At 43.8% G+C, this 26420-nt stretch overlaps 1 protein-coding gene and 1 non-coding gene across 3 annotated transcripts in view; both read right to left on the bottom strand.

Moving 5' to 3' along the window:
• The window catches only part of PDE2A (phosphodiesterase 2A), a 187037-nt gene that overhangs the window by 71182 nt on the left and 89435 nt on the right, over nucleotides 1–26420 (bottom strand). The gene's annotated exons all lie outside the window — the stretch shown is intronic.
• MIR139 (microRNA mir-139) lies at nucleotides 10126–10194 on the bottom strand. Its single transcript, NR_034975.1, has one exon. It is a non-coding gene; the product is annotated as a microRNA mir-139 (primary transcript).

Here is a 26420-nt window from a genome sequence, read left to right as displayed (position 1 = left end):
ATGGGATTCTTAGGAGTTTATAAATGAGTGAAAGCTCTGGGTCTAAAGAAGAGGAGCTAGTGATCTAGGAAGCTGAATGTAGAGAAGAAAGACTTAGGTCTCCCAAGTCTGGCTCTTACATTGAGAGCAGCAACCTCTGAACCCCTGGTACTCAAGTAAGGGATGGGGTAGAAATAGCTTCACAACAGTTGAAGAGAAAAACACCTGGGGGTCTTAAGGGACCACAACCTCTATGAGACAACAGTTCAGTTTCACTACAAAGGCAACCTTAGATTCCATTCACAAACATGCCATAATGTACTGAATATGGACTGGCTTCCTCCCTGATCAGACCACATCCAGTTCCCATCAAGGCGCTATCCACTGGCAGTATTTGTACTTTGGGGGTAGCTCAGAAGTCAGTTTATTTTGTTACATACACATTTGTTGGAACATAATTTTGGGGAGGAACACAGTGATATAATGAATTACCTCCATGAAAATAAAGATACTTAACCAGTTTAAAAAGAAAAAAAAAGACCAAAAGTAGACTAAGGGGCATCAAGGTGGGTTTGTAGATGGACAGTCAAGCCTGGAAACAGGAGATTCTGGGGTCAAATCTAGCCTCAGAAACTTCCTAGCTGTGTGATCCTGGGTAAGTCACTTAAACCCAATTGCCTGGACCTTACTTACCACGGTTCTGCTTTGGAACCAATACTTAGTATCAATTCTAAGACAGAAGGTAAAAGTTTTTTTTTTTAATTAAAAAAAAAAGACACTGACAAGCGTGAGGCTCCATTGTGAAATCATCAGAACCCAAAGTATGGGGACTACAATAACATAAGGATAAATAATATTGGGGGCAGCTGGGTGACTCAGTGGATTGAGAGCCAGGCCCAGAGACGGGAGGTCCTGGGTTCAAATTTGACCTCAGATACTTTCTAGCCATGTGACCGTGGGCAAGTCACTTAACCCCCATTGCCTAGCCCTTACTGCTCTTCTGTGTTGAAACTGATATTAGTATCAATTCTAAGGTGGAAGGTAAGGGCTTAAGAAAATAAAGTGTATAATTCTTATAGAACAAATTGGTTGTTTTTTTTTAAATGATCAACATACAGATTAGTTCCATTCTCACTCAGTTAATTATATTCCTAGTGGACTTTCCACTACCCCTCAAACCCTCTTTAACCTATGGGAAATCTCCTTTGGACCCCCCAACTGGACAGGAAGGGGGGAAAGGAAACAAAGGAGTCCTTTCTGAATTTACCCCAGCTAACTGGTCAGGATTCTGAACAACCCTAGCTCTTCTCTCTCTGAGGTCACTTTACATGACAAAACATCTGCCAGATGCCTGGGAATGATGATAACAATAATAATGATGTTGTTGTTCAGTTCTTTAGTCATGTCTGACTCTATGACCCCATCTGGGATTTTCTTGGCAAAGATCCTAGAATGGTTTGCCATTTTTTCTCCAGCTCATTTTACAGATGAGGAAACTGAGAGCCAGGGCTTTTTTTCCTTCCTTCTCCAAGGTTTCTTTCCCTTCTTTTCAAACACAGGTTAATCTGGGAGAGGGGACCCCATCCCCTTAGCCCCTCCTTTGCCCTCCCTTTAAACAGAAACTTGCTCAGTCACACAGCTAGTAAATATCTGAGGTCACATTTGAACTCAGGTCTTCCTGACTTCAGATCTAGTTCTCTAATCACTGCTCCACTTAGCTGCCCTAATAATAAGCATATTATATAGTGCCTGCTATGTGCCAGGCACTAAGCTAAATGCTTTACTAATACAAATCTTATTTGTTCCTCACAACAACTCTGTGAGAAAGTGGCTATTGTTATTCTTATTTTAGTTGAGGAAACTAAGGTAAAACAGAGGCTAAATGACTTTTCCAAGGTCACATAGATAAAAAAAAAGTATGAAATTGGATTTGAATTCAGGTCTTCTTAACTACAGACTCAGTACTCTAACCACTGTACCATCAAACTACTTCTATGATATAAACTAGTATCATATCATAATACAATATAACAATAATATTAATATGGTAGGATTAAAAAGTAGGAAAAGAATGCAAATCTAAACATTTCCTCTCCCAATAATTAAGCAGTAGGTCCTGAATAAATGTGTGATAAATGAAAGAATGTGAGAAAAACACAAGCAAAGGTATACTATTTCTTTTTAGGGGCTGAGGATACATGGGGAAAAGTTTGAAAGAGCAAGGGCTATTTAGCTTGGAGAGAATCAGTTTGGGGTCGTGGCAGGGGACTGTGGGAAGATGGAAGGTGGAGAGGGACAGCATAGCTTTCTTCAGAAACGTGGAAGAAGGATTAGAGCTTTTCTACTTAGCTCCAAAGGCAGAACTAGAACCAAAGGGTAGAAATGGCAGGGAGTTAGATTTCAATATAAGAAAAAGCTTTCCAAGCCAGAGCTCTCCCACAGTGGAATGAGCCAGCCTCCTAGATAGGTCCTGAGATCTAGCTGGCCTAGAGACAGCCAGACAATAGAAATAGAGATGATAAAAGATAGATGATGTAGACACAGACAGCTGAACAGACAGACAAATGACAGCAATAATAAAATATAGATAACAGAAACAAAACAGATGGGTAGACAGATAAATGATACAGCAGGCAGATAGACAGAGAAACAGATAGAAAGACTATTATTAAATGCTTACTACGTGGAGCTGGGAACTAGACTGAACCCTGGGGAGCCAGTTCTCTGCCCTCAAAGAGCTTCCATTCTAATGGGGTGAAACAACACATAAAGAAATGCTGGAAGGCTGGGGAAAGGCAATGGTATCCATGCAGAGGCATGGTGACAAGATTATAGGGAGTAGCCTGGAGGCCTGGGGCCTCCTCAAACAAGCCCCAAAGTTCATTTGCTGGAGCCAGAGGAGCCTTGGATGGTGTTCCAGATTTCCAGTGAAGAAGAGATAGTCAGAAAGTAGGGCAGGTTCCTAGTCTTTGGGGGTGTTCGGGCAGAAATTGGGTGACCATTCATCACTGTAAACACAGTAATAAAATATGGAAGGATTTTCTACAGTGGAAGGGGGGGTGGGACTATATGTCTTCCCAGCTCTGATATTCTTGAGTTCTATGAGTGCCCAATGGGTTACAGGAAGCCCAAGACTGAGAAGAGTAATAAAGATTAAATGTTCCCAGGATGATGAATGTGATGGGGGTAGGGGGAACAGATGTGAAGGACAAGGGAGATTTGAATGATGGAGAAAAGAAAAAAAGAGAGTTGGCAGGGGAAGGAAGAAATTTAAAGATCTAGCCTTGGGCCTAAGGCTTTGAAGGACCATCTGCTCCCAGATCCTTTTTAAAAATTTTATCTAGCTACCCTGAACCTCAGTTTCCCCATCTATAAAAATGAAAGGGTTGGACTAGATGAGCTCCAAGACTCCATAGCATTTTATATTCTGCTTTAATGACCCTTTCACTAATAATATTCTGGGTTGATTTAAGTTAGACCCCTTCTAGCTCTCTTTTTCCTAGGGTTCTCCCCAACTCTCACATTCTGTATTCTCAGATCCAAATCAAAATACCATAACCTGAGGATCTTTGCCTATAGAATTCTCTCCACTGCCACCTAATTCAAGCCCCCCTCATCTATTGAGCTAGATTGTTGCAGTGGTATCCCAGCCTCCAGACTCTCGTTTATCTACCCTTCATCTGATCTGCAAGTGATTTTCCTAATGCATGAGCCTAACCATGTTGTTCATTTTTCAATCGTGTCTGACAGACTCTTCATGACCCCATTTGGGGTTTTCTTGGCAAAGGCACTATAGGGGCTTGCCATTTCCTTCTCCCGTTCATTTTTACAGATGAGAAAATGGAGGCAAATGGGGTTAAGTGACTTTCCCAGAGTTGCAGAGGTAGTAAATGTCTGAGAGCTTGGCTCTCTATCCACTATACCACCTACCTGTCCCTATGTCACTCCTCTATTTTAAAAAAATCTTCACTGTTTTTTTAGAGCACTGGATTTGGAATCAGAGGTCCTGAATTTTAATTCTAGCTCTGCCACTTATCACTATGTGACCTTAGGCAAGTCCCCTGTACTCCCTGAGTCTCAGTTTCCTCAGCTGCAAAATGAGGAGATTGGACTAGATGACCTCTGAGGTCCCTTCTAGCTCTAAATCTATGGTGCTATGATGATGACATTATGTCCAAGGTCTTCCAGAGGCTGATCCCAAATTATTTTCCCTGTATATCTTCCATATTCCAGACCAGTGAGACTTCCCTGCTGTTTTCTAATCTCATCCAATCCTCTTCTCTGTACTTACATCCCTCATATCTGGAATGTGTTTCTTCCTCAACAGAATATGAGGAAGAACACTGACTCTGGAATCAAGAGGACCTGGGCTTGCAAACCTTTTGTTATCTAGTCATTTCAGTCTTGTCTGACTCTTTGTGATTCCATTTGAGGTTTTCCTGGCAAAGATACTTGAGTGGTTTGCCATTTCCTTCTGCAGCTCATTTGACAGATGAGGAAACTGAGGTAAGTAGAGTTAAGTGACTTGCCCAGGATCAACAACTGGTAAGTGTATGGGGCTAGATTTGAACTCAGATCCTTCTGACTGCAGAGCTGGTACTCACTCTATCTAGTGTGTTACCTAACTGCCTAGATGCAAACCTTAAGTGCTATATAAATAATATGGAGGAGGAGGAGGTTTGGAACCCATCTCATACTTATAGACTGTGTGACCTTGAGCAAGTCATCCATCTTCCTCATCTATAAAATAAAGGATCTGGAGAGGGTATCTGGGGTCCCCTCCAACTCTAATGCTATGACTTTGTGATTATTTGATTGTCTCCAACTACTTGAATGTTTGCCTTCCTGCAAAACTTAGTCCAGACCAGAACTGTTTCAAACTTTGCTAATTTCTAATGCCCCTATAAAAATTATACAAGTGATTAGTTATGAATACACCAATATATATAGTTGTTGGTTTTTTACATCCCAAATATGTATATGGTTTTTTAATAGCCGTCAATTATTTTTAAAAGGGAAGACTGAATGCTGGAGGAAGAGTAAGGCTTATTGATTACAGTGATGGCAAAATAAGAGAAAGGTACTTTATAGCAGTTAAATAAAACAGTAAGTGTTCCAGAGTTAATTAGTAACTTCTGAACGATTACTTGCAATAGTACTTCATTGCCCTATATGGCTCAGGATGTAATTCCAGCTTGTAAAGTAAGTTAAGATATGTATTGTAAAGTACCCATATAAAATCATTCTTTGAAAGAGGGAAAGGGGACAAACAAAGCTCAATCCGGGTGTTGCTAGATCCCAGAAGTCTTCTCTGATCCCTTGTAGCTATTCTGATCCCTCCCAGCTTACTCTGTCCTCCAACTTCTCTTGGGATTCTTCCTGTATCTCTCCTATGACCCTAAAACACTTTCTCACACTTCTTCATATCTATGATGCAAAAGAAATACAGGGCACAGAGAATCAGAAAAGATCTGGGTTTGAATTCCAACAATGATCACTTTAAAATTTACCTTCTCTCTTAATAACAATTCTAAAACAGAAGGGCAAGGGCTAGGCGAATGGGATTAAGTTACATACATGCTCAGGGTCACACAGTTAGGAAGTGTAGAGGCCAGATTTGGACATGACTCTACTTTTGCAACCCTGGGCAAATCAGTTAATGTTTCTAAGTCTCAGACTCCTCAGCTGTAAAATGGAACAAATACCTGAAGAAAGGCTGAGTGATATAGTCAAATGAAGACTAGAGTTGGCATCAGGAGAGGCTTGAGTTCAAATCCCACCTCTAACATGTCATCAGTTGTGTGATCTTGGGGAAATCATTTACTCCCTTCTTATCTGTAAAATGGGGCTAATAATTCTGCACCTGGTTGTTGTGAAGAAAGTTTAAAGCACTAGAGGAATGTGAATAATATTCCCTGTCACAGATATCAGAGTTACAAAAGACCCTAGAAGCCATCTGGTTCAACTCATACCTGAGTAGAAATCTCCTCTGTATCATCCCTAACAAGTAATCATCTGGTTTTTCCTTTAAAAAATATACCTTCCAAAGCAGCTCATTCCTCTGATCATCTCTACTCCTTAAACAGTCTATTCTACACTGAGCCTCCATCTGTTTTCTTGTAACTTAGGATCGTAGATTTCAAGCTAACAGAGACCTCAGGAGTCATCTAGTCCAACCCACTTATTTTGCAATGAGGAAGCTAAGGTTCAAATAAGGAAAGGGACATGCCCACAGTCATACAAGTTATACCAAGGGCAGAAGCAAGACTTGAACCCAGGTCTTCTGATATCAAATCCAACATTTTTTCTTCTTTGCCAGACTACTACCCATTGCTCCCAGTCTTTCCCTCTGGGGCCAAACAGAACAAGTGTAATTCCTCTTCGAGGTTCTTCAAATTCTTCAAGGTAATTATCATGTACCCCTATAAGTCTTCTGTCCTCCAGGCCAGACATCCCCAATTGCTCCAACCAATATGGTGTGGAGAGGATAAGAAAAGGAATGGAGCCAAATAAGGAAAATGGGTTTTCAAGAAGGGCTAGAGGGCTCAGTCTAGAGAAACTGACAAGGAGAAGGGGAAGGAGTCTTGGAATCTCATTCAGCCTGGGGTGGAAGCATGGTTCCTGGGACCTACAACTGTAATAGAAAGGTGACTGGACTTAGACCAACCTAGGCTTTAATTCACATCAGTCAGTCAGTCAACAGTTATTAGGTTCCTACTTCATGCCAGGCACTGTACTAAGCACTGAGGATACAAAACAGACAAAAGACAGTCATTGCCCTCAAGGATCTCACAGTCTAACAGGAAAGTCAGCATGAAAACAACGATGTGCAAACAAGCCATCCTGTTCCTCTCTGTGAAGAAGGAGGGATGAAAATAGATCAGGAAGAGGAGAAGCATAGCTGGCCTGGAGGTTCACGCACCTGGATGAAACTTCTCACAAAGAGAGCGCAATGGCCTGAGTTCTGTATAATCAGACAGAGGGGCTGTATAATCAGACTGATGTGGGATTAAAGAGAGTGAGAAGAAAACTAGTCTGGGAATCTGAAAGCTGAATTCTACACATCAACTCAGTGTGTGATCTTGGGCCAGTTCCTTCATCTCTCTGAGACTCAGTTTTCTCACCTGTAGAATGAGTTTACCAATTCTGTCCTACATTACTCACAGGCCTGATGTATAGGTTCAATTGATGAGAAAAAAAAACATTAGAAAATTATATGGCCAAGTTCAGACTGTGAGAGATTCTTAGCAGAGAGAAGTATGGTGTAGTAGAAAGAGTGTTGGGCTTGTAGTCAGGACACTGGGCTTTGAATCTCACCTGTGACATTTGCTAGTTGTGTGACCCTAGGCAAGTCACTTAACCACATTGAAGCTTCAGGATAATAAGATTTGTACCACTTACATAGGGTAACATCATCATAGGGTTGTTGTGAGGTCCAAATAAAATAAAGTTCTTTGAGGGAAGGAAGAAAGAAATAAGCATTTATATAGCAGCTACTATGTGCCAGGCATTGTGCTAATCATTTGGCAAAGTTTGAAATCTTCAACTTCTATGCATCAATTATTATTATGAATGTCTAGAAGCTCTGAATAAATGAAGATTTGAGATTCCTTGACCATCATCAACTCCCACCCCATGCCTGAGCTTCCCACTGGATGTCTTGCTAGCCCTTCACAAACCCCACTCCCAGTGGAGCTCATTCTATTCCTTAAAACTTGTCCCTCTTCCTGATGCCCCTGTCTTTTCCCCTCCTCTTCTCACTCCCAGATTTGGACATTATGGATCCCCTGACTCCTCAGAATTCCCTCATTCTACAAGCCCCAAAAGACTCCAGTTCCTGTCCCTATTTCTCCCCCAGTATTTCTGTATCCACCTCCTCTCTCCAGCCCCATGGCCCATGTCCAGGTCTCATGGCTTCCTACTGGAATAATTGTTGTAGTCTCTTAACTGATCTACCTGCCTTTCCTCTCTCCCTTTCTCCGTTCTGGACATGGGCCAGAGTCACCCTCCTACAGACCAGCTTTGACCCCATCCCTTGCCTGCTCTGGAATTGGTTGTGGCTTCCCACAACCCATAGGACCGAGTCCAAAATCCTCCGCCTGGCACTTGAGGCTCTCCACCGTCAGGCCTTTCCAGCCTCACCTCCCCCTACTTCCCTATGTGCTGCTTCAGCTCCAGCTGGGCTAGACTCTTCACTCTCCCACACACCCAGTCAAGTCTTCACTTGCATTATTCTTACTTATTAAGAAGCCCTTCCTCTCATTTTCTTTAAATCCTCTCCAGCTTTTAAGGTCCAGCTTGAATCTCGCCCCCTCCAGAGACCATTCTCTGATCATCCTTGACTACCAGTGTTTTCTCCTCCCTCTTTGCCTTGTTTGTATTCCTCAACTGCCTTCATCTGACCTTTATGGTTGGAGCCCAGGATTTCTCTGTTTTCCATGGCAATGAATCTTTAATCCTAATGATTGGTGTCAATGTTCTTATCAGCACCTTGGAGAGTGTCAAGCTCACCCTAGGCTTGGCTTGATTGAAAATTATGAGAATACTTTCTTGGGGCAGGAGCCAGCCTGTGTGATCCTGGGTTCAAGTGTTTGGGGTTCTACATGGTATTCAAAGTTCAGCTTGGAGCCAGGGTTGGGGCTCAGTTTGGGGCCAGATCTAAGGTTTAACCTGGGGCAAAGGCTCCGTCTGATTCAGAGGTCACAGTTCAACCTGGGCTCAGGGGCCAATCTATAGCCAAGTGTAGACCAAGACTGCAGAAGGGAACAGCACTCAATCTTCAACTGAAGATTCAATCTACTAGATTCAGACTGGGTTAAAACTGAGGGCTCAGTAGCCCTGGGGTCTAACAAGCTCTATCTAACTTTAGTCCCTTCCATTATGCTTAGTCTCTCTCTCTCTCTCTCTCTCTCTCTCTCTCTCTCTCTCTCTCTCTCTCTCTCTCTCTGTCTGTCTGTCTCTCTTTCTCTCTCTCTGTCTGTCTGTCTCTGTCTCTCTGCTCTGAGCAGTAGCCTAGGGTCCAGCACTGGGATCTTCCTGGCCTACAAGATACTGGCAGCTGGATATCACAGTGGATAGAGCACCTGACCTGGAGTCAGGAGGACCTGGGATCAAATCTGGCCTCAGACACATCCTAGCTGTGTAACCCTGACAAAATCTCTTAACCCCGATTGTTTAGCCTTTTCCATTCTTCTCTCTTAGAATTGATACTAAGACAGAATGTAATGAGTTTAAAAAAAAAAAGAAGATACTGACTGAACTCTTACTTAGGGCTGCAAGAAGTTTATTAAATCAAACCCAGCAGCTCATAACAGATGAAAATGGTGCTGGCGTGTCCTTCATGTAAACATTATTAAACACTCAATCTGTGATAAATGCCTGCTTTTCCCTTTGTACAATGAGCTCCCTAAGGAATCAGCTCCCTGGTTCCTTCATTTCTTCTGCCCTGAGCATAGGGCTGGGCATAATAAGTATCTATCAAATGAACAACATGTTGCATGACTTTCTTTTGTCTCTCTTTATACCCCCAGAGCTTAACAGAGGCCCTGACATATAACAATAAATGGATAAATGCTTATTGCCTGACCAAGTGACCTTGGGCAAGTCCCTAACTCTTTTCTAGACCTCAGGTTCCCCATTTATAAAATAAAGAGGTTGGATTCATTTGGTTTCTCAAGTCTCTTTGAAGCCTGATAGATAGTGTCCTGGATTTGGAGGCAGGAAGATTTGAGGTCAAATCCTACCTTAGACACTAGCTGTGGGATCATGGGCAAATCACATAACCTCCCTGAGCCTTGGTTTCATCATCTGTAAAAGTGGGATAAGAATCAGTACCTACATCACAGGGCTATCATGAGATTCCAATGAACAATGAACGGATGTTGAAGTACTTGGAAAACTTTAAATGAACGTCAGCTTAATTTTCATTTCACTTTAAAGAGGTGTCAGTTATTCATCATAATGACGATGCTCTAAGGCCCCTTCTAGCTCTGGCTGCATACCAAGGCTCTTTCCAACTCGGCCATGTTGGTTCATGCTTAAGGATCTAATGTCCCTTCCCAGTCTCGTGCTCTATGTCTTTAACCATTCTCCTCCCCCTCTTCCTCAACCTGAGCCTTCCAGGTTCCATGAAGACATGGGCTTCGGTTGTTATTCCAACAGGGCTGTATCTCCAGTCCCTTAGTCACACTGGAGACACATGCACTGTAGAATACACCCGGGCCACCTATGGATTCATCACCACCAGATGCCTCTCCCTACCCTCTCCTCGCTGCTCCTCCTTGTTGCCCTCTGCCTGGTAAACCCAGTGCTCCTATCACCTCCCCTTGGGAGCCCTTCCTGACTAGCCCTGGTTTTATTCCCCAGACCCCTGTCTAAAGTCGCTGCTGTGTATGCCATGTGTCTGACTATATGCCATGATAAATATGCACCTCGAATGCCCAAGCCTTCCAAAGACCAGGGTCCCTGAGGCCAGGGTTTTGTCTGCTTTTCAGACCAGGAACTCCCTGAGGGCAGAAGCCAGGACTTCCTCCTCACAGTAGGGTCTTCCTTATGGGGAAAAAAGGGTCATTCCTTCCCTTCGGACTCGGGGCTTTTCAGGGGCCAGGCTGTGTCTTTTCAGATCGGGGGTTTATTAAAGACTAAACAGTATTTCCCATTCAGACTAGGGGCTTTCTTCGGGAAGGATTAACTCTCCCCCTTATGTCAGAGCTTCCTGGGACAAGAGGCTGTCTCCTCTCTTACACCAGGGCCTCCCCAAGAAACAAAGCAAAGAGAAAGGAGGAAAAACTGAGGAAACAAAGGCAAAGAAAGGGAGAGGAAGGGAAAGAGAGATAGGAAATACATGCAGGAGGTAAGGGGAAACAGGGAGAAAAGGTTGGGGGAGGAGAAGAAGGGAGAGGTGCCAAGAAGGCAGGTGTAGAGTGAAGAAGAAGGTAGCTTCATTAGGCAAAAAGAAGACGACAGAGAAGTCTGGACAAAAACATTGTGGTGGAGTTTGGGGGGAATTTCCATCAAAGGGGCAGGAAAGGGAGTCTCCCACCTATGAAGTTCTTTAAACCACTGAGAATTATGGAATCACAGAATATCATAGCTGGAAGGAGTTTCAAAAGCCATCTACTCTAACACCATCATCTTTATAGATGAGGAAACTGAGCCCTACAGGAAGAGACTTACCCACTAAAATCCAGGAGTAGAGTTGAGATTGGATCCTGGAGCTCTTTCCCATGGACTCTGATTTCTGCCCAACATACCACCTCTCCTCTATGGCTTCAGAGGACAGAATTAGAACCAAAGTGGGGAAGTTACAGGGAAACAGGTTTAGACTGAACAGAAGGAAGGACTTGCTAATGATGAGAGCTAGCCCTTTGTGGAAAAGACTGCCTTGGGTAGAAGTGAACATCACTGGAAGGGTCAGAAGTTGTCTAAAAGGAAAATTCAGGATTCTATAGGTGGCATTCTTGTGTGGGGAAGATGTCGGACCCTTCCCAATCTGAGAGCCTGCTGTACCATGACTCATGGGATCATAGATCCTATAGATCATAGAAGGAATCTTCCAGGTCAAATATTACAACCTCTTTTTACACATGAGTCCAAGAGAAATGATTTGCCCAAGATCCCACAGGTAAGTAAGTAGCAAACCTGGGATTCAAATCCAGGTCTTCTGATTCCAACTTCAGCAACCTCCTTCCTGTTTTGTCCCGCCTCCTTGACTTGTCTGAGGATCATGCAGCTACCTAGTAAATGTCTAAGGCAGGATTTAAACCTAAAACTTCCAGATCCCAGTCCACTGCTTTAACCATCACCATACACTCTCTCCTCCCTGTCTGAGATATACATGGTCATGGGAGATACAACAAGAACAGGACCAGCAATAAATAAGAGAAGCAGAGTTCCAGAGAATTACTATGTCAATAAAGGAGGAAAGGAAAGGAAAGGAGTAGATGAAGAGAATTTACATGTTGAGCAGAGTGGGCCCAAAGTAGGGAGCCATTTCCTCCAAACAATCCAGGAAGATTTCCTGGAAGGAATATTTCAGGAACTGTTAGATCGATGGGAGGAAGCCAGTTTGAAAACACTAAGGTTTGAAGTATGGAACCAGAAACAGGAAGATATTCCAGGAATATGAGGCAGCCTGGGGAAAGGTTCAGAAATGGAAGAAGGAACAAGGGATGAAAGGGTTTTGAATCTCCTTCTCTAGAGAATTTGAAGAACTTCCATGGCAGGTAGAAACCCTAGTTTACGATTAAGGAGGCCAAGGATCTAGTTTAGTTCTGTATAAATGCTAGGCAAAACACTACCTCTTTCTGGACCCATTTCTCCATCATAAAATAGGAAGTTAAGCAGCTTTGACAGTGTATGTTCTAATATCTCTCTCCAGTTCTCATCTTCTGTATACTATTTTCTGAAGTCCCTCCCTACTCTAATATTCTTTGTTCAATATTCTGAGATTTCCTCACCAGCCCTGGCAGTCTAGGTTCTAAGGTCCACTCCCACCCCCAGAATTGATATGCTGAGATCTCCTCACCAGCTCCGACATTCTAGGTTTTAAGGTCCACCCTAACTCCTAGGATTGATACTCTGAGATCCCTTCACCAGCCATGGCACTCTAGGTTCCGAAGACCCTCAGTAACTGTGACATTTTGTATCCCCAGGGTCTCTCCCAGCTCTGAGAATCTCCATTCTAAAGTATCCTTCCCTTCCAACTCTGCTACTCTGTTCTAAGAGTCAGTCCAGCTCTCAGCTCTGGCATTCCATCTTCTAAGATGTCACTAGGCTATAAAGATGGGTCTAAAATTTTAAACCATAGTAAGTCGAAGACCTGCATAGGCAGGGAGGGATGGGTGAGATAGCCCTTAGAGCTTGTCTCTACTCCCTCCCCACACCTATGACAGGAGGTGAATGTTGTTCAGTCTTCCATTTCCAAGCCAGATGAGGACTTAGAGTCCTAAGAGGGTGGGGCTGGGGGTGAGGGAACTGGCGCATTCTGTAGCCCAGTAAACACCAAAGCTGTGACGGGCTCACTGGAAGGGGTGGGAGGAGGGGGGCCTGGACTTGGACGTCTGCACCATCGTCACCCCGTCAGCTGCTTATTGTGATGCTTGCTTATCTCTGGGCACAGCCAGGGTGGAGACAGCTTGCTCCCAGGCTCTGAAAGAAGCAGTTTTCCCCCCACCCCCCCACCTCCAGGCTGCCTACCCATCAGGAAGGACAAATAAGAGTCTTTCCCTTCATCCTCCTCTTCCTCCCAGCTATCCTTCTCACAGGCTTCAAGACAAGGCCTGACACTCACCTCCTCAAGGAAGCCTTACCTTGATCCCTTCTGACCCCAAACTCCAGGATTCTTAGAGCTGAATCACAATGTCGTGGCTAGGAGGAACTTCATTTTGAAGAAGAGGAAACTGAGTCCAAGAGAAGGGGAATTGCCCAAGATTCTACAGAATTTCTATCCAGGGTAGAGTCAAGCCTAGTAAACACATCTCCTGTATCCAGTCCAGGGCTCTTCCCACTGAACCATGACATCTCCTTCCCAGTCTGAATTTTTTTCTTAATTCATTAATTTCCATCTGTCTTCTATGTCCTTGTGTGGCCGCCTCGGACCAAAGAATTCTAAAGCAGGCCTATGGGCCCCTCACCTTAAACTGGAGGCTTTGTGAGGGCAGAGCTGAGCTTCTACTCTCCAACCAGAAGCCCCTTAAGATTAGGAGCCATGTCTCATCCTGGAAACAGGCTCATCTCTCCCTCAGCCTAGGTGCTCCCTATCTCTGTTTCCAGCCTCATGGATCCCTTCACTCCACTAAATTCTTCCAATTTCTCTGCAAACCTTACCTAATTACTATTTACACAGGAAATAATTGGAAATAACTTGGCTGGAACAATTATGCAGCACAGGGTTCCCCCCCCCTTTCTTCCTTACTTTGGCTGCCCTCTCCCAATCTTTCTTGTCTCACCTACTTCCTTAAGTCTCATAGAAACTGAGGGATGCCCCATCCTGGTCCCATGAATGAATCCCACTGAATTTACTAAGAAGGGGTAGAAATATATTTCTAATGTATTTAATCTATATTAATATTTATTTATTTGTTTATTAGCATCACAACATGGTGGTGAAAGCACAGTAGCCAAGTTGGGAGATCTTTGAATTCTAACTCTGGTATTTATTAGCTGGGTCAAGTCTTCTTATCTATAAGATGAGGATGATAATAAAAGGGTTGGTGCAAGGAACGTACTTTGTAAACCCTATAAATTATCCATTTGGTGTCTTGCCAACCTACTAGACTTGAACCTCCTTGAGGACAGGGGCCATGTTTAATTGAAAATTACTTTCTCTCTCAGCAATGAAAATAGTACTCTGTGTATAGAAGGTATTTAATAAAGGTGTGTACTGTCCTAAGAAAATGAGTTTCTCTTGGTGGCAGAACTTACTAGTGAAAAATTATGAGGAATATAATACTTGCCTCCAAGGGTCTGAAGACTTGGCATGCAGTAGTAGAGGAACCACATTTGTTCTTGGACCCAGGAGTAGAACAAGGGACAATGGTAGGATTTAGTAGAAGAGAAGCATAGAATTTCAAAGTTAGAAGAGTCCTATATGACAATCCCATCTACACTTAAAAAAAATCCCTCTACAACCTACCTGAAAAGTGGTCATCCACTTGTATTTATGACTTCCAATAAGGGGAGACATAAAAGTCAACTAGTATAAACAGTAGAGAGCCATGCCTGGAGGCAGGAAGACCTGAGTTCAAATCGAAACTCAGACATTTACTAGCTATGTGACCCTGGGCATGCCATTTAACCCCGTTTACCTAAGTTCCTCATCTATAAAATGACCTGAAGAAGGAAATGGCAAACTGCTCTAGTATCTTTGTCAAGAAAACCCCAAATGGGATCACAGAGTCAGACAGGACTGAAAAAGAATAACAATATTGAGGGGAAACCTACTACATACTAAAACAGCCTATTCTACTGCTGAATAGCTCTAATTGTTAGGAAAGTTGTTTTTTAATTACATGAAGCTTTAATTGACTTCTTTGTAGCTTTGCCTCTACTTCCACTCCATTGGTCCAAGAAGATGTCTGATCCCTCTTTCATGTAAAATCACTTTTAGATACTTCAAGACAACTATCCTGTCTCTTCTAAGTCTTCTCTTCTCCAGACTAAATATCCTCACTTCCTTCCATTGATCTTCATCTGATGTGAACTCACAGCCTTTCTCTTTCCTGGATACTATCTTCTGAATGTTCTCTTGCACATCAATGTCTGTCCATCCCTTCCTTCCTTCTGTTCTTTCTTTCAAAACCCTTACCTTCCATCTTAGAATCAATACTATATATTGGTTCCAAGGCAGAAGAGCAAAAAGGGCTAGGCCCGTGCTGGTGAACATATGACACATGTGCCAGAGCATGCCAGAGGGGACTGCTCCCTTCTCCCTCTCCAGGCACACCTAAGGACATTTTTCACATGACCTACCCCTCTGCCCAGCAGCCCAATGGGAGAGCTTCCTCCCTCCCGTCTGGGGTGAGGTAGGTGACTCACATGAATTGTGAGGGTTGCAGTTAGGGCACTCAGTCTCTAAAAGATTCGCCATCACTTGGCTAGGCAAGGGAGTTGAATAACTTACCCAGGGTCACATAGCTAGGAAGTGTCTGAGGACCTTTTTTACTTATGTCCTTTCTATAATATAGTACCCAGAACTGAACGTGATACTCTGGATGTGGTTGTTTGCCTACTTTTTCTTGAAAGCTATGCCCTTCCAATGTATCACTGCATGAAAAGAAATATTGTTGACTCATATTGGGCATCTAGTCTGTTAAAACTTCCAGATCTTTTTTCAGACTATCTGCTCTTTAGATATGTCTCCTTCAATTTATATTGTGAAGTTGATTTTTGAACCATTGTACAAGGACTTCCGGTTAAGATGGCGGCTTAGAGAAAGCTGAAGTTCAGATCTCCGGAAAACCCTTCCCGACCAATCTCAAACTAGAAGCTCCTAAGGCGCCGAAATTCAAAACGATCAACAGCACAGACCCTGGGAACCCTCCTCCTGGACCTGGACCCGGTTCAAAAGGTACGGCTCCCCTTAAAAGCCAGAACCCGAGATCCCTCGGACCTCAGGGGTAGGAGCGCAGAGTCCAAGGCTCCCGGAAGCGGCAGCCGCGCCGGGCTCAGAGAGCAGGGTCTGAGGAACAACAACCCTCAGGGTCTTCTACCCAAGTCCCAGTCCGGGTGAAAGTTACTGCCTGGGGCTTCCGCTGCAAAGAGCCGGTTGGTCAAAGAGCCGGTTGGTCCGGGTGAAAGTTACTGCCTGGGGCCTCCGCTGCAAAGAGCCTGTCGGTCCGGGTGAAAGTTACTGCCTGGGGCCTCCGCTGCAGAGAGCTGGTCAAAACAACAGCAACCCTCAGGGCGGGCAAGACAGCCTCACGGGCTGGATCCTGCTATCCAAGTCTCAGTGAAAGTCTGTGCTCTCGGAGCTTGGGGAAGCGGCAGCCCATCCCCCCGCAGGCCGACGAAACAGCCTCACGGCCAGGGATTCTGAAGGCAACTTCCGGAAAGCGAGCCGGGGGGAGAGTGTGGCCTCGTGGTCCGACCCTTCCATTCCAGTTCCAGTGAGGCATATTCAGTTTAACCCAGGGAACGCTCATAGAACCAACATCTGCCCAGGACTAAAGCCTCTGATCACCAGACAAAGACAAGAAAAGCCAATCCTCCACGTTCAGAGATGACAAACTCCACAGAAGCACAGAAGCCCCAAAATACCAAGAAAAATAAGAAGAAAGGGGCGACTCTGGACACATTCTATGGAGCCAAAATACAAAATACAGAGCAGATAGAAGAAGATATACAAGAAAATTCTCCAAAATCTTCCAAAGGAAATAGAAACTCTCCACAAACCCATGAAGAATTTGAATCAGAAAGGACCAAAAAGATGGAAGCCCTCTGGGAGGAAAAGTGGGAAATGATGCAAAAGAAATTCACGCATCTACAAAACCAGTTTGACCAAACTGTAAAAGAAAACCAGGCTTTAAAGCAAGAACTAATAAAGCAAAGCCAAAACACCAAGAAATTAGAAGAGAACATAAAATATCTCACCGACAAGGTGATAGATCTGGAAAACAGGGGGAGAAGAGAAAATTTAAGAATAATTGGACTCCCAGAAAAGCCAGAAATAAACACCAAACTGGACATGGTGATACAAGATATAATCAAAGAAAATTGCCCAGAGATTCTAGAACAAGGGGGCAATACAGCCACTGACAGAGCTCACAGAACACCTTCTACACTAAACCCCCAAAAGACAACTCCCAGGAATGTAATTGCCAAATTCCAAAGCTATCAAACAAAAGAAAAAATCCTACAGGAAGCCAGAAAAAGACAATTTAGATATAAAGGAATGCCAATCAGGGTCACCCAAGACCTTGCAAGTTCTACGCTGAATGATCGTAAGGCATGGAACATGATCTTCAGAAAGGCAAGAGAGCTGGGTCTCCAACAGCTGGGTCTCCAACCAAGAATCAGCTACCCAGCAAAACTGACTATATACTTCCAAGGGAAAGTATGGGCATTCAACAAAATAGAAGACTTCCAACTTTTTGCAAAGAAAAGACCAGAGCTCTGTGGAAAGTTTGATACCGAAAATCAAAGAGCAAGGAATACCTGAAAAGGTAAATATTAAGGAAAGGGGAAAAATGTTATCTTCTTTTACTCAAACTCTCTTCTATAAGGACTACATTTATATCAACCTATGTATACTAATATGTGGGGAAAATGTAATGTATAAATAGGGGGTAAAGAAAGACCAAATAGAATAATGTTTCTCACACAAAGATTCACAGGGGAAGGGAAGGGGAAGAAAACTCCTATAAGAAGGAGAGGAAGAGAGGGGGGGGGGTACTTAAACCTCAATCTCAGGGAAATCAACTCTGAGAGGGAAAAACATCCAGATCCATTGGGATCTTGAATTCTATCTTACCCAACAAGGGTAAGGAGAAGGGAAAACCAAGGGGGGGAGGGGGAGAGGGAGAACAAAAAGGGAGGGAAAGAGAGGGGGGAGGGGGAGGGAACAAAAAGGGAGGGACTAAAAAGGGGAAACATCAAGGGAGGGGACAAGGGGGACTGATTCAAAGTAAATCACTGGACTAAAAGGTAGAGCCGAAGAAGAAAAGGTTAGAATTAGGGAAGGCAATCAAAATGCCAGGGAGTCCACAAATGACAATCATAACTTTGAACGTGAATGGGATGAACTCACCCATAAAACGTAGACGAATAGCTGAATGGATTAGAATCCAAAACCCTACCATATGTTGTCTTCAAGAAACACACATGAGGCGGGTTGACACCCACAAGGTCAGAATTAAAGGATGGAGTAAGACCTTCTGGGCCTCAACTGATAGAAAGAAGGCAGGAGTGGTAATCATGATATCTGATAAAGCCAATGCAAAAATAGACCTGATCAAAAGGGATAGGGAAGGTAATTATATTTTGTTAAAAGGGACTCTAGACAATGAGGAAATATCATTAATCAACATGTATGCACCAAATAATATAGCACCCAAATTTCTAATGGAGAAACTAGGAGAATTGAAGGAAGAAATAGACAATAAAACCATACTAGTGGGAGACTTAAACCAACCATTATCAAATTTAGATAAATCAAATCAAAAAATAAATAAGAAAGAGGTAAAAAGAAGTGAATGAACCATTGTACAAGACTTTACATTTATACCAATTAAAGTATGGCTCATTTTATTTAACCCAATGTTCCATCCTGTCAAAATTTTTTTGAATACCAACTCTTTCATTGAGTGGGTTGCTATCCTTCCAAATTTTGTGTCATCTCCAAATATGGTAAGTATTCCATCTGTTTTTATGCAAATCATTGACAAATTTGTTAAATAGCATGGATACAAGAAAAAATCATTGGGTCCTCCCCTGGAACTCTTCTTCCAAGCATACATCAAATCGTTAATGACTCCTCTTTGGGTCTGACTAAGTCAAGGAACAACTAAGTACCTCAGTGAATGAACAGACAGCCAAGTCTGGAGCTGGGAAGTCTTGGGTTCAAATCTAATCTCAGTCACTTCCTAGTTGTGTAATCCTGGGCAAGTGACTTACCCCCAATTGCCTAGCCTTCACTGTTCCCTTGGAACCAATACTCAATACTGATTCTATGACAGAAGGGAAGGAAGGGAAGGGAAGGGAAGGGAAGGGAAGGGAAGGGAAGGGAAGGGAAGGAAGGGAAGGGAAGGGAAGGGAAGGAGGAAGGGAAGGGAAGGGAAGGGAAGGGAAGGGAAGGGAAGGGAAGGGAAGGGAAGGGAAGGGAAGGGAAGGGAAGGGAAGGGAAGGGAAGGGAAGGGAAGGAAGGGAAGGGAAGGGAAGGGAAGGGAAGGGAAGGGAAGGGAAGGGAAGGGAAGGGAAGGGAAGGGAAGGGAAGGGAAGGGAAGGAAGGGAAGGGAAGGAAGGGAAGGGAAGGGAAGGGAAGGGAAGGGAAGGGAGAGGGAAGGGAAGGGAAGGGAAGGAAGGGAAGGGAAGGGAAGGGAAGGGAAGGAAGGGAAGGAAGGAAGGGAAGGGAAGGGAAGGGAAGGAAGGGAAGGGAAGGGAAGGGAAGGGAAGGGGAAGGGAAGGGAAGGGAAGGGAAGGGAAGGGAAGGGAAGGGAAGGGAAGGGAAGGGAAGGGAAGGGAAGGGAAGGGAAGGGAAGGGAAGGGAAGGAAGGGAAGGGAAGGGAAGGGAAGGGAAGGGAAGGGAAGGGAAGGGAAGGGAAGGGAAGGGAAGGGAAACATGTCAAGAAAATATTACCTGTCTTGTTTTTGGTATTGAGAGAATCCTAGCAGTTGTACATACAAATGAAATTACTACTATAGTATGCCTCCCTCCATGCCAGCCTTATTATTTGTTTTCTAAGTTACTTATCTCTTCCCTGTTTTTGTCCAAATGACTTGAAATACATACTTATGGTAAAATCTTTTCTATCTCTGCCTTCATTGATCATCCCAGATTTTGAACTGAGACCCTGGAGGTCACTGAATCCAACTTTCTCATTTTTCATATGAGGAAACTGAGACTGAGAAAGTTTAAATGCTCTTGCCCAGGGATAATACACACAAAGCTAGTAAAAAAATCTATGCAGAATTTGAACTTAGTCTTCCTGTCTCCAAGTCCATTATGCTAGTGATATCAAATTAAAATAAAACAGGGGGCCACTAAGTCTTCTATGAGGATCCCTGAAAGCTGCATATTGACCTAGTTTTGAAATATATTATTAGTGTTTTATTGTATTTTATTTATTGTCAAATATTTCTCAATTACATTTTAACTTGAGAATATTGCAGTGTCAGTATGTGGCCTCCTAACCACATTTACCATTTTTTGCCTTTACCCAAATGCTCCACCATGCTTTCTCATTTTCATTCCTAAATTTTCTAACATAAGTATATCTTCTTAATATATAATGATATTCTAATGCTTTGCTTTTTATATATATAATTTCTTTTGTTCAAGATATATCCTTTCAGAACCTTATTCTAGGGTCATGTATCTTACCCACTAAGCTTCAGGGAGGTCAAATTTGCCTCCTTGTTTTTGGAGTTCTAGTCTTAATATACTTGTTAGCCATTCTATGTATAGGTGCAAGTACATATCTCAAACCAAGCACTTTTTTCCCATTATATTCTTGGATTTAATTTCCTGTGAATTTCTGGGTGTTTCAGTAGCATGGTGGATATACATACTCATCTTTTTTTCCTATTCTTTTTCAGTTTAAGGCATTTTGATTAGGTTTATAAGACTCCAGATAAATTAATTTCTTACAAGCTCCCATCAGGTATACTCTATCCCTGACCTTCAGAAGCCTGTCCTCCCTGTGTTTTAACCCAAGGTTCATCAATCCAAACCACATTCTCAGACACCATCTTAGTAATTGCCTATTTACTTTTCAAATGTGTTTTTCTCTTATTTTTACATTGAGATTTAACTTTTTCTCAATTACATGTAAATAAATATTTTTGACATTCATTTCATTTTTTATTTTAATTCTCTACCTCCACCCCTCCCTCTGTTTTTTCTCTACTTAATTCCTTGTCTTTGAAAGGCAACAGTGGTGAAAACACTACCTCTACTCCTTCAGACTTCAGTTTCTTGCCTGAACAGCATAATCTTTAGCGTACTTTTAAGATTCCTTCTGGCAGTATCATTTGCAAGCACAATGAATCATGACAAGTGGGTAGTAGTCATCCAGTTGACCAAGAGTCACAGGGAGATAGATTCTAGTCCCATATAAAGAATTTGTTCATAGGCAGAGCTGTCCCCTAATGAGACACACTGCTTCAGGAAGAAGGAAGCTCTTGACAACTGGAAATCTCCAGATAGATGCCCCTTAGTCTGTGCTGCTACAACTTTCCTGGCCCATTCAGAGCAAGCAGAGAATAGAGTCCCTTCTCTTCTGCAATCCGGTTTGAGTGAGGACAAGGTTTTCCCAGGGAATTATGAAAGAGAAATGACTAAGAACCAAGTAGGTTCTAAGCTCTGCAAAGAACATTCACACAAACCCAAAGAGATTTAAAATGCCCATTAGACAGACCAGAGATCAGACTCCACACACCCCTAACTCAGCACTCTCTCTTATTCAAGAAAGAAATCCCATCCTTCATCAGGTTACGGATGCAGTGAATAGTGATGATACTAGGGTGTCTAAAGAGCCCCCTTTTGCCTTCTTTCTAGAGACTCTTTCCCAACACACCACACACACACACACACACACATACACACACACACACATACACACACCACACACACACACACACACACACATCACCTTCATTAATTCACTCAGAGCACTAACAACTTTATCACAGCTGAGAACAATGCTATAAAGTTGTATACCTCAACATATATGCACAAATGAACACACAGGATCACAGAAGCTCAGGACTCAAAGAGAATTTAGATATCTAGTCTAATCCTCTCGTTTACAAATGAAAAAAGTAGTGCCTAGATAAGGTAAATGGCTTGCCAAGGTCACACAACTAGTGTGTGGCCAAGTTTTGAGATTCAAAGCCAAGTGATCTTATTCTTTTTTTTAAACCTTTACCTTCCATCTTGGAGTCAATCCTGTGTATTGGCTCCAAGGAAGAAGAGTGGTAAGAGCTAGACAATGGGGGTCAAGTGACTTGCCCAGGGTCACACAGCTAGGAAGTGTCTGAGGCCAGATTTGAACTTAGGACCTCCCATCTCTAGGCCTGGCTCTCAGTCCACTGAGCTACCCAGCTGTCCCCCAAGTGCTCTTATTCTTAACCCAGAACTCTTTCCATCATGCCACATTTCCCCTGCCTGGAGCCTCCCAAGAATCCCACGAGGTAAATAAGACAGGAATTAGTGTCTCCCTTTTATTGATGACAAAACTGAGCCAATGGAAGAAAATGAATTCAAATCCAGATCTTTTGACTACAAATCCAGAACCTATAAAGGCTGACTGTTTTATTCATCTTTGCAACTCTGTCAACAAGCAAAGTGTACTCTGAGAAATACACACACACACACACACACACACACACACACACACACACACACACACATGCATGCAATACACTTTTCTATGCATTCCCAGTAGCTCTATTTGGCATCATCTCCATGCCTGGCCCTTCCCCAGGCAACAGACTGGGGGGAATGAGGGTAAGGCAGTGGGAGGGGAGCTATTTAGGAGCTGGACAGAAGCAGGAAGAAAGATCCAGACATCCAAAGACAGAGGTAATCTGAAAACCTGAGCCAGGACTATGATCCTCAGGGTTGTGGGTGCTAGAGAGTAGGGGGGAGGTAGCTCCCCTCCCTGGGACACAGCACTGAACCAGTAATCAGAGACTTTGCCCCACCCAGGGAGTTTCCTCACTGCCCCCTTGGGTTCTGGGCACTGCTCCTATTCCAGGCTGGCTGCAAGAATGTGACAGAATGCTTGAGCAGTGTTATAGTTCCTAATAATAGTCCTTTATTGGCTTGGGGGGAGGGTGGTTAAGGGGGATGAGGCAGAGCAGGATAAAGAATTGGAATCTGCTGTGCTCTAAACCCTTCTTGGCATTTGCTCTTCCCCACCCTCCAGGGTTTCAAAGGGATCATTTCAGCATCCCCCTCCCACAGAATCACGGTCTCATAGAAGGGACTTTGGAGATCAAGTTCAGTCTTTACATGAGAAGGTGTACCTTCTTCTGGTAGACATCCAGGATCAGGGAACTCACTACCCATTTGCACTATAAGGAAGTGTTTCCTCACATTAAAGCTAAATCTTCCTCTTTGCAACCTGAACCACTGTTCATGCATCTGCCCTCTGGAAAAGCAAAACAAAGCTGGATTTCTTTCTCTGTGACAGTCTTTTCAACATTTGCAAAGAGTTATCAGTCTCCCTGTGTGCTCTCCCTCAAGCACTCTCTCTCTCCTCTCTCTCTCTCTCTCCTCTCTCTCTCTCTCTCTCTCTCCTCTCTCTCTCTCTGTCTGTCTGTCTGTCTCTCTCTCTCTCTGTCTCTCTCTGTCACTCTCTCTCTCTCTCTCTCTCTGTCTCTGTCTCTCTGTCTCTGTCTCTGTCTCTCTCTCTCTCTCTCTCTCTCTGTCTCTCTCTGTCACTCTGTCTCTCTCTCTCTCTGTCTCTGTCTCTCTGTCTCTCTGTCTCTCTGTCTCTCTGTCTCTCTGTCTCTCTCTCTCTCTCTCTCTCTCTCTCTCTCTCTCTCTCACACACACACACACACACACACACACGTAACACACACTCCTTCTCTTTTCCAAGCTAAACACTCCAATCCCTTCAGGCTAGAAGTTCCCAAGAGTGAGAATTGTTTTTGATTTTTGTCTTTTCATGTCCAGCCACAACCCCATAAACGGTTCACAGGAGGGGCTTAATAAATGCTTATTAAATTAAATGTCATTTGTGATGCGTCTCCAGTACCCTTTCCACCCTGGTTACCCTTTTATCTTGTCAATGTCCTTCCATAAAACATGCTGCCCAGAACTGAATAGAATATTCTGGATAAGGTCTTATGAGGGCAAGGGACTGTGGGACTATCACCTTTCTTGCCCTGAATACTGGGGCTTTTATTAAAACAGTCAAATATAGCATTGGCTCTTTTGACTGCCGTGTCATACTGTGACTCATCCCAAGTTTGCAGCCCACTATATTACCTCCCTCATCCCCACTCTGCCTCCTGTCACCTTGATTCTGGGGCCCTCTGACCACCCTCCCAGGGAAACAAGGAATCCTTAAGACCGGTGAATCCCCACCCTTTCATTTTAGAGATAAGGAAACTAAGGCCCTGTTACCATGCCAGTCAATGGGCTCACCAAGACAAAATGAAAACTGCCTCCCCTAATGTGTCTCAGCACTTTGTCCGTGTCTCTGTTTCTCTGAGGGACTGTCTCCCAATGTTTTGGCTAAACCATACCAGGTTGTCCCCTGAATGAAGCTAGACTCCCAAACTGACAAACGGGATGAGCTGCCTTGTCCCTGGTTCTCTCCCTCTTCCCTTCTCTCCTTTCTTACCTCCTTTCTCCCTTTTTCTCTCCCTTCTCCCTTCCCTAGCAGACTCACTCTCTGTCTCTCTCTCTGTCTCTCTCTCTCTCTCTCTCTCTCTCTCTCTCTCTCTCTCTCTCTCTCTCTCTTTCTCTCTCTCTCTCTCTTTCTTTCTCTCTCTCTCTCTCTCTCTTTCTCTCTCTCTCTCTCTCTCTGTCTCTCTCTCTCTCTCTTTCTTTCTCTCTCTCTCTCTCTCTCTCTCTCTATGTCTCTCTCTCTCTCTCTTTCTCTCTCTCTCTCTCTCTCTCTCTCTCTCTCTCTCTCTCTCTCTCTCTCTCTCTCTCTCTCTCTCTCTCTCTCCCTTGGATGATGGGGGCATCTGATGTTCTTTGCCTTTGGGGGTCTGAGCAGAGCAAACATCCGAAGTCTCCTGCCAAGCCCTTACTGGACTCTCTGCAGGCTGGTGACAGCATGAGAGCCATTTCCTGAGCACGTGTGTCTGCCCTGGGCTTCTGCATGTTCAAATGCTAGAAAGCATGTCTGTGTGCAAGAATGCAGCAGGTCTGTGAGTGGGAGTGGGCAGCTCTCTGGGTGTCTCTGTGGGTCGGTGTCTGTGTCAGGGTCTTGGGGGGAGTCTCTCTATCACTGGGTTGGTCTTGGTCAGAGTCCTCAACTGGCCTGCATGAGGGACTCTGGGTGTCCTTCCCGTCCAAGCCCCCACATTGGGTGTGCCCAGGTCCTCTTCTTGCGTATCCCCAGGCTGAGTGTGGGAGCTGCTTGCCTGCATGCTGCATGGCTGTGCATACTTCTGGATGTCATGCATATGGCTGGGTTATATAACATAGTTGTGGCCTGAATATTAGGTGTTTATGGCTGTCTGGAGCGGAGGAAGCACAAATGGCTATGGAGGGCTGTGATGGGTTTTAGCATCACATGGTGCCAAGTCCAGCCTCTTCATATTTCAAAGGAGGAAGCCAAGATTCTAAGAGGTAAGTAAGTGACCAGCCCAAAGGACCTATATGTGTTTATGATTTTAGTGTGGTGTTCAGCGATTAAGATGTGAATGTCTTGTCCATGGATTGCTGTGGATTTTGTGTATCACTTGCTGTAGCTGAATCCCTGGCAACAGAGGCTGGAATATAGGCTGTATTTAAGAAATACTTGCTTAAAGGCCAGCTTGTGGATCAATGGATAGAGTGTCAGAACTGGAAGTGGGAGGTCCTGGGTTCAAAACCGATCTCAGAGACTTCCTAGCTGTGTGACCCTGGGCAAGTCACTTAACCCAAATGTCTAGCCCTTACTGATATCCCGCTTTGGAATTGATGCTTAGTATTGATTCTAAGACAAAAGGTGAGGGCTTTTTTAAAAATACCTGTTTATCGACTGAGTGTCCATATGTGATTGTGTGTAGATGCATGCTTTGTGCATTTCTGTACCTGCATTGGCCTGGAGAAGCCAAGCCTCATCTTGATGAGAGGAGCTTGGGCATAACTAGCCCAGAGCAATCCCTGCTAGACAAAGTCCCTAATAATAGTCATCATCATCCTAGCTAGCATTTTTATAGCATTTGAAATCTCATTTAATCTTCAGAATAATTCTGGGAGACAGGCACTATTATCATCTTCAGTTTACAGATGAAAAAACTGAGGCAAACAGATTTTTTTTTTTTGTGATTTGCCCAGGGTCACACGTGGGAAGTACCTCAGGCAAGATTTTAACACAGATCTTCCTGACTCCAGGTCTAGCAAGCACTCTGTCCAGTTTGACACTTAGCAGCCCCTCTAATCTACTCACGACCCAGTCCTGGCCCCCCTTCAGCGCCCATTGTGTACTGGACACAATCCTGGGTCACCTCCTTAGGCTCCAGAAAATGGGACAAGAATCCCAGTAGATATCCTCCAACTTCAACACAAAATTCTTTGGCATTCAAAGCCCTTAATAACCCATCCTCTTTCC

This window comes from Monodelphis domestica, chromosome 4 (genome assembly GCF_027887165.1).
Source record: "Monodelphis domestica isolate mMonDom1 chromosome 4, mMonDom1.pri, whole genome shotgun sequence".
Taxonomy (NCBI): domain Eukaryota; kingdom Metazoa; phylum Chordata; class Mammalia; order Didelphimorphia; family Didelphidae; genus Monodelphis; species Monodelphis domestica.
The sequence above is the reverse complement of the archived record's forward strand: the minus strand, read 5'-3'. Positions and strand labels throughout refer to the sequence as shown.